This window comes from Rhinopithecus roxellana, chromosome 2 (assembly GCF_007565055.1).
Source record: "Rhinopithecus roxellana isolate Shanxi Qingling chromosome 2, ASM756505v1, whole genome shotgun sequence".
Lineage (NCBI taxonomy): Eukaryota > Metazoa > Chordata > Mammalia > Primates > Cercopithecidae > Rhinopithecus > Rhinopithecus roxellana.
In genome coordinates this window covers 76,054,594-76,067,143 of record NC_044550.1, presented here as the reverse complement: position 1 = coordinate 76,067,143, position 12,550 = coordinate 76,054,594, and the positions used below count along the sequence as shown (strand labels likewise).

General features: G+C 40.4%; 1 protein-coding gene across 13 annotated transcripts in view; it reads left to right on the top strand.

Moving 5' to 3' along the window:
* The window catches only part of ELF2 (E74 like ETS transcription factor 2), a 132,107-nt gene that overhangs the window by 27,055 nt on the left and 92,502 nt on the right, over positions 1-12,550 (top strand). Inside the window, exon 1 of one of the 13 annotated variants that reach the window (XM_030917134.1) lies at positions 4,313-4,330. The exons of the other annotated variants lie outside the window; for them this stretch is intronic. The gene's annotated coding sequence lies outside the window, so the exon portion shown is untranslated. Of the gene's footprint in view, positions 1-4,312; positions 4,331-12,550 lie in introns of those variants that run through there. 13 annotated transcript variants of the gene reach the window in all.

The following is a 12,550-nucleotide window of genomic DNA, read 5'->3' as shown; positions in this document are numbered from 1 at the left end:
GTGCGTGCCACCACGCCTAGCTAATTTTTGTATTTTTAGTGGAGGTGGGTTTTCACCATGTTGGCCAGGCTGGTCTCCAATTCCTGACCTCGCAATCCGCCTGCCTCGGCATCCCAAAGTGCTGGGATTACAGGCATGAGCCACTATGCCCAGCAGTAAATGATGTTCTTTTAAAAAATTATACTTTGTTGCTGGCCTATAGAAAAACACCTGATTTTCACATATTGATTTATGTCCAGAGACTTAGCAAACCTTTTTATTTCCTCTAATATCTGAAGACTATTTTAAATTTCCTATGTAGATAGTCTTATTTACGTGATATATGATTTCTTCCTTTCCAATTCATATGCCATTTATTTGCTTTTCTTACTGAATTGGTTAGGCTTGTCAATACAAGTGTTGAATTAAAGTGGTAATTGTAGGTAAATGTGTTTATTCTCAATACTGGGAGAAAGTTTAAAATATCTTGTCTTTGAGTCTTTGTTGAATTTTTTTCTTAAATTTTAAAAGGATGTTGAATTTTATGAAGACATTTGTACCGCATCTACCAAAATGATGTATTAGCTATCTATTGCTGCATAACAAATTACCTAAAACATTTTGCTGGTGAGGATATGGAGAACAGGGTATCTTCAAATGCTGCCGGTGGGAATGTGAAATGGTGTAGCCACTTTGGAAAAGCTTGTCATTTCCTCAAAATGTTAAACATACAGTTACTATGTTCTAACACTTCTCCTGGCTATATATGCAAAAGAAATGAAAACATTCACACAGAACATATGTCTTGTACATGAATTTTCAGAATAGTATTCACAATGGTAAAAAAAGTAGAAACATCTCAAATGTGCATCGGTGGATGAATAGAGAAATGTGATTTATTTATACAATGGGATATTTCTCAGCAATAAAAAGAAATTAAATACAGATGTTACATGTAAATGAACCTTGAAAACTTTATTGTAAGTGAAAGAAGCCAGTCACAAAAGACCACATATTAGGCTGGGTATGGTGGCTCAGGCCTGCAATCCCAGCACTTCGGGAGGCCAAGGCAGGAGAAGCCCAGGTGTTCAGTTGAGCCCAGGAGTTTGAGATCAGCCTGGGCAACATGATGAAACCCTGTCTCTACAAAAAAAAAAAAAAAAAAAAAAAATTAGCCAGGTATGACTACATGTGTCTGTAGTCCCAGCTACTGTAGAGCCCAGGAGGTCAAGGCTGCAATGAGCAGCCTTGTCTCCCCCCACACAAAAAAACCACATATTATATAATTCTATTCATAAGAAATGGCCAGAACAGACAACTCTCAGGAGATAGAAAGTATGTTAAATTTTTTTTTTTTTTAAAGGGACAGGGTCTTGGCTGGGCACGGTGGCTTATGCCTGTAATCCCTGTACTTTGGGAGACTGAGGCGGGTGGATCACCTGAAGTCAAGAGTTTGCGACCAGCCTGATCAACATGGAGAAACCCCCCGTCTCCACTAAAAATACAAAATTAGCTGGGCCTGGTGGCGCATGCCTGTAATCCCAGCTTCTCGGGAGGCTGAAGGCAGGAGAATCACTTGAACCTGGGAGGCGGAGGTTGCAGTGAGCTGAGATTGCACCGTTGTACTCCAGCCTGGGCAACAAGAATGAAACTCTGTCTCAGAAAAAAAAAAAAAAGAGAGAGACAGGGTCTTGCTCTGTCATCCAGGCTGGAGTCCAGTGGTACAATCATAGTTAACTTGCAGCCTCAAACTCTTGGACTCAAGTAACCTCCTACCTTAGCCTCCTGAGAGCTAAGACCACAGTTGTTTGCCACCATGCCCAATTAATTAAAAAACAATTTTTTTTTTTTTGTAGAGATGGGAGTCTTGCTATGTTTCCCAGGCTGGTCTCAAACTCCTGGGCTCTAGGGATCCTCCCACCTCAGATTCCCAAAGCACTGGGATTACGGGTGTGAACACCATGCCTGACCAGAAAGAAGATTAACGGTGGCCAGGGATTGGGGTTTGGGGAATGATGGGGAGTGACTGCCAGTGGACATGTGATTTTTTTTTTTGTGGGGGGGGAAGGTGCTGCAGATGTCCTAAAAGTAGACTGTGGTGAAGATTGCCCAACTTTGTCAATATAGTAAAAACCATTCAATTTTATACTTGAAGTGGGTGAACTGTATGGTATAGGTTATATTGCAATAAAGCTGTGAAAAGAAAAAAGGTATTTGTGTATGTAGTTTGGTTAGTGTCACATTTTCCTCTTAAAGGGTGTAACAGTTTGCATTCCCACCAACAATGTATAAACATTTCCGTTTATTCACAATTTTACCAACAGAGTATGTTGTCCTATGTTTAAATTTGCACCAGTCTGATGATAAATGGTATCCTATTTTTTTTTATTTTTTTTATTTTTTTGAGACAAAATCTTGCTCTGTTGGTTGCTCAGGATGTAGTGCAGTGGCACAATCTCCTCTCACTGCAACCTCTGCCTCCTGGGTTCAAAGGATTCTCCTGCCTCAGCCTCCCGAGTAGCTGGAACCACAGGCATGCACCACTGCGCCTGGCTAATTTTTGTATTTTTAGTAGAGATGGGGTTTCACTGTGTTGCCCAGGCTGGTCTCAAAACTCCTGACTTCAGGGGATCCACCCGCCTCAGTCTCCCAAAGTGGTGGGAGTTACAGGCGTGAGCCTCGGTGCCGGCCTCCTATTTTGTTTTAATTTGTATTTCTGTGAGTGCATTTGAACATTTTAAAAAAATGTTTAAATCACCATTTTTATATCTTTTTTAAATTGTGTATTTTATCAGTTCTTCTTTTGGTTTTTTTTGGTCTTTATTCCTCTATTTTATACTTTCTTTTTTTTTTTTAAATATTATTTGAATTTTATTTTCATCTAGTAAGCTGAAAAGTTTTCATTATACCAGATAATTGTCAAGTAACATTAAGTTTAAAAGTGTTCCTAAGAAAAGGCAACACATTTATCACTTCCCAGTATCTCAAAGAAACAGCAGCAAAATATTTCGTAGAGTGTAATATAAGTTAGAACTGGAGGGGCAGGTGGAGGACAAAGCTTTCAGAGCCTTAAGTAATGTTAACAGCTTTTATCTCCAAGATCTATAAGGTCATGTAGTTTTCTCCTGTGATGTCTTAATAGATACATTTATATTAATATACTTTCTTTATATAATAGTGATGTTAGCCATTTGTGATATAGTACCTATTTCTAACATTATAGATTGAATTTTCCTTTGCTTTATATAAATAAAATTATATACATATACTGTTTTGATGAGAGTATGATCTGTGCTCTAAGTAATTAAATTATAGTCTGAGCAGAATTTACTTCTGGGTGATACTCAGGTTTGCTATCATTTGGTTCAAGAGTTTTCCTTTGCTCTGATAATTCACTTAGTGTTCATTATTCAAAGTCCTTTCACTTCTTATTGCCATGTCAATTTCCACCCTTTCTCATCTGAGACCAAATGGTAGTTCCTTTCTGAAATCTCTGTAGACTCCTAGAGGTCAACTTGGGTATTCAATTTTTCCCTTTTCCTTTTTTCTTTTTTGAGACGGAGTCTTGCTCTGTTGCTCATACTGGAGTGCAATGGTGTGATCTGGCTCACTACAACCTCTGCCTCCCGAGTTCAAGCTGTTCTTCTGCCTCAGCTTCCCAAGTAGGTGGGACTACAGCTGTGCGCCACCATGCCCGGCTAATTTTTGTATTTTTAGTAGAGATAGGGTTTTGCCATGTTGGTCAGGCTGGAACTCCTGATCTCAGGTGATCTTCCTGCCTTGGCCTCCCAAAGTACTGGGATTGCAGGTGTGAGTCGCTGCACCTGGCAGTATTCATTTTTTAATGTTCCCTTTATACTTTGTAATTTCCTCGATAGCATTTATGTTTTTGTCATTATTTCTGTTTCCTGTTTACTGGATTCTAAGCTGTTCAAGTGCTGTTCCTGACTTATTTTTGTGTTCTGGCATATTCCTATGTTTGGCATAAAGGGAAATGCTCAATAAATATTATTCAAAGACTAATTAATAAGAACTAGGAAAATAGTAATGTATTTTTTTTTTTTGAGACAGGGTCTCACTCTTATTGCCCAGGCTGGAGTGCAGTGGTGTGATCATTGCTAACTGCAGCCCCAACCTCCTGGGCTCAGGTAATCCTCCCACCTCAGCTTCCTGAGTAGCTGGGACCACAGGCGGATGCCACTACTCCTGGTTAATTTTTGTATTTTTTGTAGAGAGGGGGTTTCACTGTGTTGCGCAGGCTGGTCTCAAACTTCTGAGTTCAAGCAATCATCTCGCCTTGGCCTCCAAAAGTGCTGGGATTACAGGAGTGACCCACAGTGCCTGGCCACAGGTAATGTCATTGTAGGGGAAAAGTTGTACTTGAGGGACAGGTAAAATTTGATTAACTAAAGAAGAGGGTATTCCTGGTGAGAGAAGAGGACCAGCAAAGGGATAGGGATGGGAATAAGTGTGGTATGTGTAGTGAACAGTGAAGATACTTGTCTTATTAGAGCATGTATTTTTTTGCATTCATCCCATTCTCTGTATCTACTGTATGAAAGGAACTGGTTTAGGTTGTATTAGCCACAGATTTTGAAAACCTAGATACACAGATTTTAAAAATCAAGTGCTTTGGGAGAGTAGTAGGAAAGATTAAGAAGGTAATGAGAAGCAGGATTTTAGAGTATTTAAAGAAAGGCATAGGTGTTGGGCTTGATATGGTTGATAGGAGGTGGCAAATGAATGATCGGCTGGAAGGTGTTACTTTCCTAATGTTTTGAGGGAGGTACATAATGTGGATTGGGGGAAGAGAATTATAGAAAGTATTGAGTCCTGCGTGTATGAGGTTGTATAGGGACTGACCCATATAGGACAGCTGGGAATTGCCCAAATGGGCAAGCAGGGGAAGGATGTTCAAGACGACAGAGATAAGAGAATAGAGAACTACAAATAACTAGAATAATGTTATGTGTAGGGACTAAAAGAAGATGTGGCTAGACAAATGAACATGGGTTAAATTGGTGATTTCTAGACCTGAATATGTCCAAATGAACATTTCATGCTGAAAAATAGACCCAGACCCCTAGCTGGTGACTAGTAAATCAGAATGCATGCGATTTCATTTTGCAGATAATGAGGAACTATTAAAGAATTTTGAAAGTGTCCTTTTTTTTTTTTTTTTTTTTTTGGAGACAAGAGTTTTGCTCTTGTTGCCCAGGCTGGAGTGCAATGGCTCGATCTTAGCTCACCGCAACCTCTGCCTCCCGGGTTCAAGCGATTCTCCTACTTCATCCTCCTGAGTAGCTGGAATTAGAGGCATGTGCCACCACACCTGGGTTATTTTGTATTTTTAGTAGAGATGGGGTTTCTCCATGTTGGTCAGGCTGGTCTCGAACTCCACCTCAGGTGATCTTGCCCGCGTCAGCCTCCCAAAGTGCTGGGATTACAGATGTTAGCCACCGTGCCCGGCAGGGGCCGATGCTATTATACCATCTTGGATCACCTTGGTATTGCAGTAGATGGACTGAAAGAGAAGGGAAAATTAAAGGTGAAGAGGCAAATTCTTAGGCTAGTACAATTACCATGTAGAGAAATGATAATAAGGATCTAAATAAGGGCAGAGGAAATACGATTATAGAGGAGTCAGAAGTGAGAGAGTGTGATGTATTGATGGATCAAGGAGTCTTTTTATCTCCTTACTTTGGGGAGGTCACAGAGAAAATGAAGACTTTAGGACATATTGGGCTTTTCCCACAGTTTTCTTCAACTCATTTAATGTCTATTCCAGATGCCTAGACCAATATCTTTGGATTCATTCATTTTTTTTGCTATTTTTATTGTGGCATAATAGACATAAAATTTATAATCTTAGTCATTTTCAGGTATGCAGTCCAGAGGTATTAAGTATATTCATAATGTTATCAAATCATCGCACCATCCATCTCCAGAAGGGTTTTCATTGTGTAAAACTGAAACTCTATACTCATTAAATAACTCCCCAATCTTCCCTGCCCCTAGCCCTGGCAACCACCATTATACTTTATGTCTCTCATATTGACCATTCTAAATACCTCTTATAAATGGACCCATAACAGTAATTATCTTTTTGTGACTGACTTATTTAATTTAGCATAATATCATTAAGGTTTATCCATGTTAGAGCATATTGTAGAATTTCCTTCCTTTTATTGACTGAATAATATTCCCCTGTATAGATATACCACAATTTGGTTATCCATTCATCTGTCAATGAAGAGTTGGGTTGCTTTCATGTTTTAGCTATTGTAAGTGATGCTACTATGAACAAATAGCTCCTAGAGACACTTCTTTTAATTCTTTTGAGTATTTACCCAGAAGTAGAATTGCTGGATCATATGGTAATTCTAGTTTTTTTTTTTTTTTTTTGAGATGGAGTTTGCTCTTGCTGCCCAGGCTGGAGTGCAATGGCACAATCTCGGCTCACCAGAACCTCTGCCTCCCCGGTTCAAGCGATTCTCCTGCCTCAGCCTCCCAAGTAGCTGGGATTACAGGCATGCACCACCATGCCTGACTAATTTTGTATTTTTAGTAGAAACAGGGTTTTTCCATGTTGGTCAGGCTGGTCTCGAACTCCCAACCTCAGGTGATCCACCTGCCTCAGCCTCCTAAAGTGCTGGGATTACAAGTGTGAGCCACCGTGCCCAGCTGGTAATTCTATTTTTAACTTATTGAGAAACTGTCATACTGTTTTCCCTAGTGGATGTACAATTTTACATTCTCACTATCAATGCACAAAGGATTCAGTTTCTCCTTATACTTGTCATCACTTATTATTGTCTGTGTTTTTTTGATAGCAGCCATCCTAATGGGTATGAGGTGATATTGTAGTTTTGATTTGCCTTTCCTTAATGATGCTTGGTGATGTTGAGCACCTTTTTTTCTGTGAGTTTTCTTTTTACTATTGTGATAGTGTCTTTTGATGCACAAAATTTGTTAATTGGAATGAAATCCAATTTGTCTATTTTTTTTTGTTGTTTTTGCCCGTGCCTTTAGTTTCACATCCAAGAAATTATTGCCAAATCTAGTGTTGTGAAGCTTTCCCTGTGTTTTCTTTTAGGAGTTTTATTGTTTTAGGTCTTTTTTTTTTTTTTTTTTTGAGACGGAGTCTCGCTCTGTTGCCCAGGCTGGAGTACAGTGGCCGGATCTCAGCTCACTGCAAGCTCTGCCTCCCGGGTTTACGCCATTCTCCCGCCTCAGCCTCCCGAGTAGCTGGGACTACAGGCGCCCGCCACCTCGCCCGGCTAGTTTTTTGTATTTTTTAGTAGAAACGGGGTTTCACCATGTTAGCCAGGATGGTCTCGATCTCCTGACCTTGTGATCCGCCCGTCTCGGCCTCCCAAAGTGCTGGGATTACAGGCTTGAGCCACCACGCCCGGCCTGTTTTAGGTCTTAAATATAGGTCCTTGATCTATTTTGAGTTAATTTTTGTATAATGGGGTTAGGTAAAGGCCCAACTTCATTTTTCTGTGTGTGTATATATCCAGTTTTCCCAGCACCATTTATTGAAAAGACTGTCCTTTGCACATTGAATACTTTTGGCATCCTTGTCAAAAATCATTTTTTGATTTTTTTTGAAGGTTTATTTCTGAGCACTCTCTTCTATCACATTGGTCTTTATGCCTGTCTTTATGCCAGTGTCATACTGTTTTAATTACTATAGCTTTGTAAGAAGGTTTGAATCAAGAATTGTGAGTCCTTCAGCTTTATTCCTTTTTTTTTCTTTTTTTCTTTTTTCTTTTGACATGGAGTCTTGCTCTGTTGCCCAGGCTGGAGTGCAGTGGCATGATCTTGGCTCACTGCAACTGCTACCTCCTGGGTTCAATCAAATTCTCCTGCCTCAGCCTCCTGAGTAGCCGGGATTACAGGCATCCACCACCACAGCTAATTTTTTTTGTATTTTTAATAGAGACAGGATTTCACAATATTGGTCAGGCTGGTCTTGAACTCCTGACGTCAGGTGATCTGCAACATCAGGTGATCTGCGACCTCAGGTGATCTGCCCACCTTGGACTCCCAAAGTAGTGGGATTACAGGCATGAGCCACCACGCCCAGCCTGTTCTGTTTTTCTCCCCCTCAGACTAATCTGGCTGTTTGGGATCCCTTGAGAGTCCATATGAATTATAGTATGGGTTTTGCATTTCTACAAAAAAAAGTCATTGGGATTTTGATAGGGATTGTATTGAATTGTGGATTATATAGGGAAATATTGATATTTTAATAATCTTAAGTGTTTTACCCATGAATATGGGATGTGTCTCTACTTGCTTGTGTCTTCCTTAATTTTTTTAAGCAGTATTTTATAGTTTTCATTGTACAAGTCTTTCACATTTTTGGTTAATTCCTAAGTATATTATTCTTTTTGTTGCTATTGTAAGTGGAATTGTCTTGTAATTTCCTTTCAAATTGTTCCTTGCTCATGTATAGAAATGCAACTGATTTTTTGTATGTTGACTTTGTAGCTTGCTACTTTGTTGAATTTATTTACTGGTTTTAATAGTTTTTTTGTGGAATCTTTAGGATTTTCTGCCTATAAAATCATATCACTTGCAAACATAATTTTATTTCTTTATTTCGTTTGGGTGACTTTTATTTCTTTCTCTTTTTTCTTTTATTTATTTATGTTTTTGAGATGGAGTCTCACTCCGTTGCCCAGGCTGGAGTGCAGTGGTGTGATTTTGGCTCACTGCAACCTCCGCCTCCCAGGTTCAAGTGATTCTCCTGCCTCAGCCTTCTGAGTAGCTGGGATTACAGGTGCCTGCCACCACACCCAGCTAATTTTTGTATTTTGGTAGAGAGGGTTTCACTATGTTGGTCAGGCTGATCTCAAACTCCTGACCTTGTGATCCACCCGCCTCAGTCTCCCAAAGTGCTGGGATTACAGGTGTGAGCCACTGCACCTGGCCTATATCTTTTTCTTACCTAATTCCTTTGGCTAGAGCTCCTAGTACTATGTTGAATGAAAGTGGTGAAAGTGAGGCCAGGTGCAGTGGTGAAAGTGAGGCCGTGAGGCCAGGCGCGGTGGCTCACGCCTGTAATCCCAGCACTTCGGGAGGCCAAGGCAGGCAGACCATCTGAGGTCAGGAGTTTGAGACCAGGCTGAGCAACATGGTGAAACCCCGTCTCTACTAAACATACAAAACTTAGGCCGGGCGCGGTGGCTCAGGCCTGTAATCCCAGTACTTTTGGCAGGCCGAGGCGGGCGAATCACGAGGTCAGGAGATGGAGACCATCCTGGCTAACATGGTGAAACCTCGTCTCTACTAAAAAATACAAAAAATTAGCCGGACGTGGATGTGGTGGCGGGCGCCTGTAGTCCCAGCTACCCGGGAGGCTGAGACGGAAGAATGGCGTGAACCCGGGAGGTGGAGGTTGCAGTGAACCGAGATCGCGTCACTGCACTCCAGCCTGGGCGAGAAGAGCGAAACTCCGTCTCTGGAAACAAACAGAAAGAAAGTGGTGAAAGTGGTCATCCTTGCTTATTCCTGATTTTAGATGAAAAGCTTTCAGTTTTTCAAGATTGAATGTGGTTTTTGCTGTGGGTTTTTCACATATGGCTTTTATTTTGTTGAGGTAGATTCCTTTTGTTCTTTGTTGAGTGTTTTTACCATGAAAGGGGTTGAATTTTGTCTAGTGCTTTTTCTACATGGATTGAGATGATCACGTGGTTTTTTTCTCTCATTCTGTTGATGTGGTGTATTACATTGATACTTTTTTTTTTTTTGAAATGGAGTCTCACTGTGTCACCCAGGCTGGAATGTAGTGGTGTGATCTCGGCTCATTGCAACATCTGCCTCCCGGGTTCAAAGGATTCTCCTGCCTCAGCCTCCTGAGTAGCTGGGACTACAGGCATGTGTCACCATGCCTGGCTAAATTTTGTATTTTTAGTAGAGAATGGGGGTTTCACCATGTTGGCCAGGCTGGTCTCGAACTCTTGAACTCAGGTGATCCACCCACCTCTGCCTCCTGAAGTGCTGGGATTACAGGTGTGAGCCACCACGCCCAGCCATTGATCCATTTTTATATGTCAAACCATCCTTACATTTCAGGAATAAATCCTGCTTGGTCATTGGTTATAATCTTTTGGTTGTTTAAGAATGCATTGTTGGCCGGGCGCGGTGGCTCAAGCCTGTAATCCCAGCACTTTGGGAGGCCGAGACGGGCGGATCACGAGGTCAGGAGATTGAGACCATCCTGGCTAACACGGTGAAACCCCGTCTCTACTAAAAATACAAAAACTAGCCGGGCGAGGTGGCGGGCGCCTGTAGTCCCAGCTACTCTGGAGGCTGAGGCAGGAGAATGGCGTAAACCCGGGAGGCGGAGCTTGCAGTGAGCTGAGATCCGGCCACTGCACTCCAGCCTGGGCGACAGAGCCAGACTCCGTCTCAAAAAAAAAAAAAAAAAAAAAGAATGTATTGTTTTGTGAATTTTTCAGTTTTCTAACTTCATCCCGTGATGATCAGAGAAGATAGTTAATATGATATCTGTCTTTTAAAATTTATCGAGACTTAATCTGTGACCTAACATATGGTCTGTCATAGAAGATGTCCCTCGTACCCTGAGAAGAATGTGTATTCTGTTGTTGTTGGAGTATATGAGTTCTGTATATGTCTGTTAGGTCTGGTTGGTGTTGTTTAAGACCTCTCTTTTCTTAGCTTTTTTCTCTCTGGTGTTGTGTTCATTATTGAAAGGAGGAGTATTGAAGTCTCCAACTATTGTTGTAGAACTATTTCTCTTTTCAGTTCTTAGTTTTTGTTTCATATTTTGATTGTCATTAGGCATATAAATGTTTATAGTCATTATATTTTGTTGCTTTATTGTACCTTTTATTAATATATAATGTCTTTTGTTTCTTTAAACTTTTTTCATTTTAAGTCTATTTTGTTTAATATTGGTATAGCTGCTCCTTCTGTCTTTTGCTTATTATTTGTGTGGAATGTCTTTTTCCATTCTTTCATTTCCAATCTGTTTGTTTCTTCTTCTTCTTCTTCTTTTTTTTTTTAACTTTTAAGTTCAGGATACAAGTGCAAGTTTGTTACATAGGTAAACTTGTGTCATGGGGGTTTGTTTTACAGATTGTTTCATCACCCAGGTACTAAGCCTAGTGCCCATTAGTTGTTTTTCCTGGTTCTCTGTCTCCTCCTACCTTCCAACCACAAAACATCCCCAATGTTTGTTATTCCCCTCTATGTGTCCGTATGTTCTCATCATTTAGCTCCCACTTATAAGTGAGAACATGTGGTATTTGGTTTTCTCTAACTGTTAGTTTTCTAAGTATAATGGCCTTCAGATCCATCCATGTTCCTGCAGAGGCCCTGATCTCATTCTTTTCTACGGCTGGATAGTATTCCATGGTGTATATGTACCACGTTTTCTTTGTCTAGCCTATCACTGATGGACATTTAGGTTGATTCCATGTCTCTGCTGTTGTGAATAGTGGTGCAGTGAACATACATATGCATGTGTCTTTATAATAGAATGATTTCTATTCCTTTGGGTATATACCCAGTAATGGGATTGCTTGGTTGAATGGTCTTTCTGTCATTAGGTCTTTGAGGAATCACACTGTCTTCCACAATGGCTGAAGTAATTTACACTCCTACCAACAGTGTATAAGCATTCCTTTTTTCTCCACAACCTCACCATTATCTGTTATTTTGTGAGTTTTTAACAGTAGCCATTCTGACTGGTGTTAGATCATATCTTATTGTGGTTTTGATTTGCATTTCTTTAATGATCCGCGATGTTGAACTTTTTTTCATATGATTGCTGGCAGCATGTATGTCTTCTTTTCAGAAGTGTCTGTTCATGTCCTTTGCCCACTTTTTTTTTTCTTTGAGACAGTCTCACTCTGTTGCCCAGGCTGGAGTGCAGTGGCATGATCTGGACCGCAACCTCCACCTCCTGGGTTAAAGTGATTCCCATGCCTCAGGTACCCAAGTAGCTGGAACTACAGGTGTGTGCCACCACAGCTGGCTAATTTTTATATTATATTTTTAGTAGGGATGAGATTTCTCCATATTGACCAGGCTAATCTTGAATTCCTGGTCTTAAGTAATCCACCTGCCTTGGCCTCCCAATCCTGCTGCTTTGGGAGTGCCTGGCCTGCCCACTTTTTTATCAGGTTGTTTTTTTCTTGTATATTTAAGTTCCTTGTAAATGCTGGATATTAGATCTTTGTTGGATGCATAGTTTGCAGAATTTTTCTCCATTCTGTAGGTTACCTGTTTGTTGACCGTTTGTTTTGCCATGCAGAAGCTCTTTAGTTTAATTAGATCCTATTTGTCAATTTTTGCTTTTGTTGCAGTTGCTTTTGGTGTCTTTGTCATGAAATCCTTGCCCTTACATATGTCCTGAATGGTACTGTCTGGGTTGTCTTTCAGGTTTTTTAGTTTTGGGTTTTACATTTAAGTCTTTTTTCTCACTTTGAAAGGATGGTTTTGTTGGATATAGGATCCTTTGTGGGCAGATTTTTTCTTTTTTCTTTCTTTCTTTTTTTATTCCCCCCCCCCCTTTTTTTTTTGAGATGGAGTC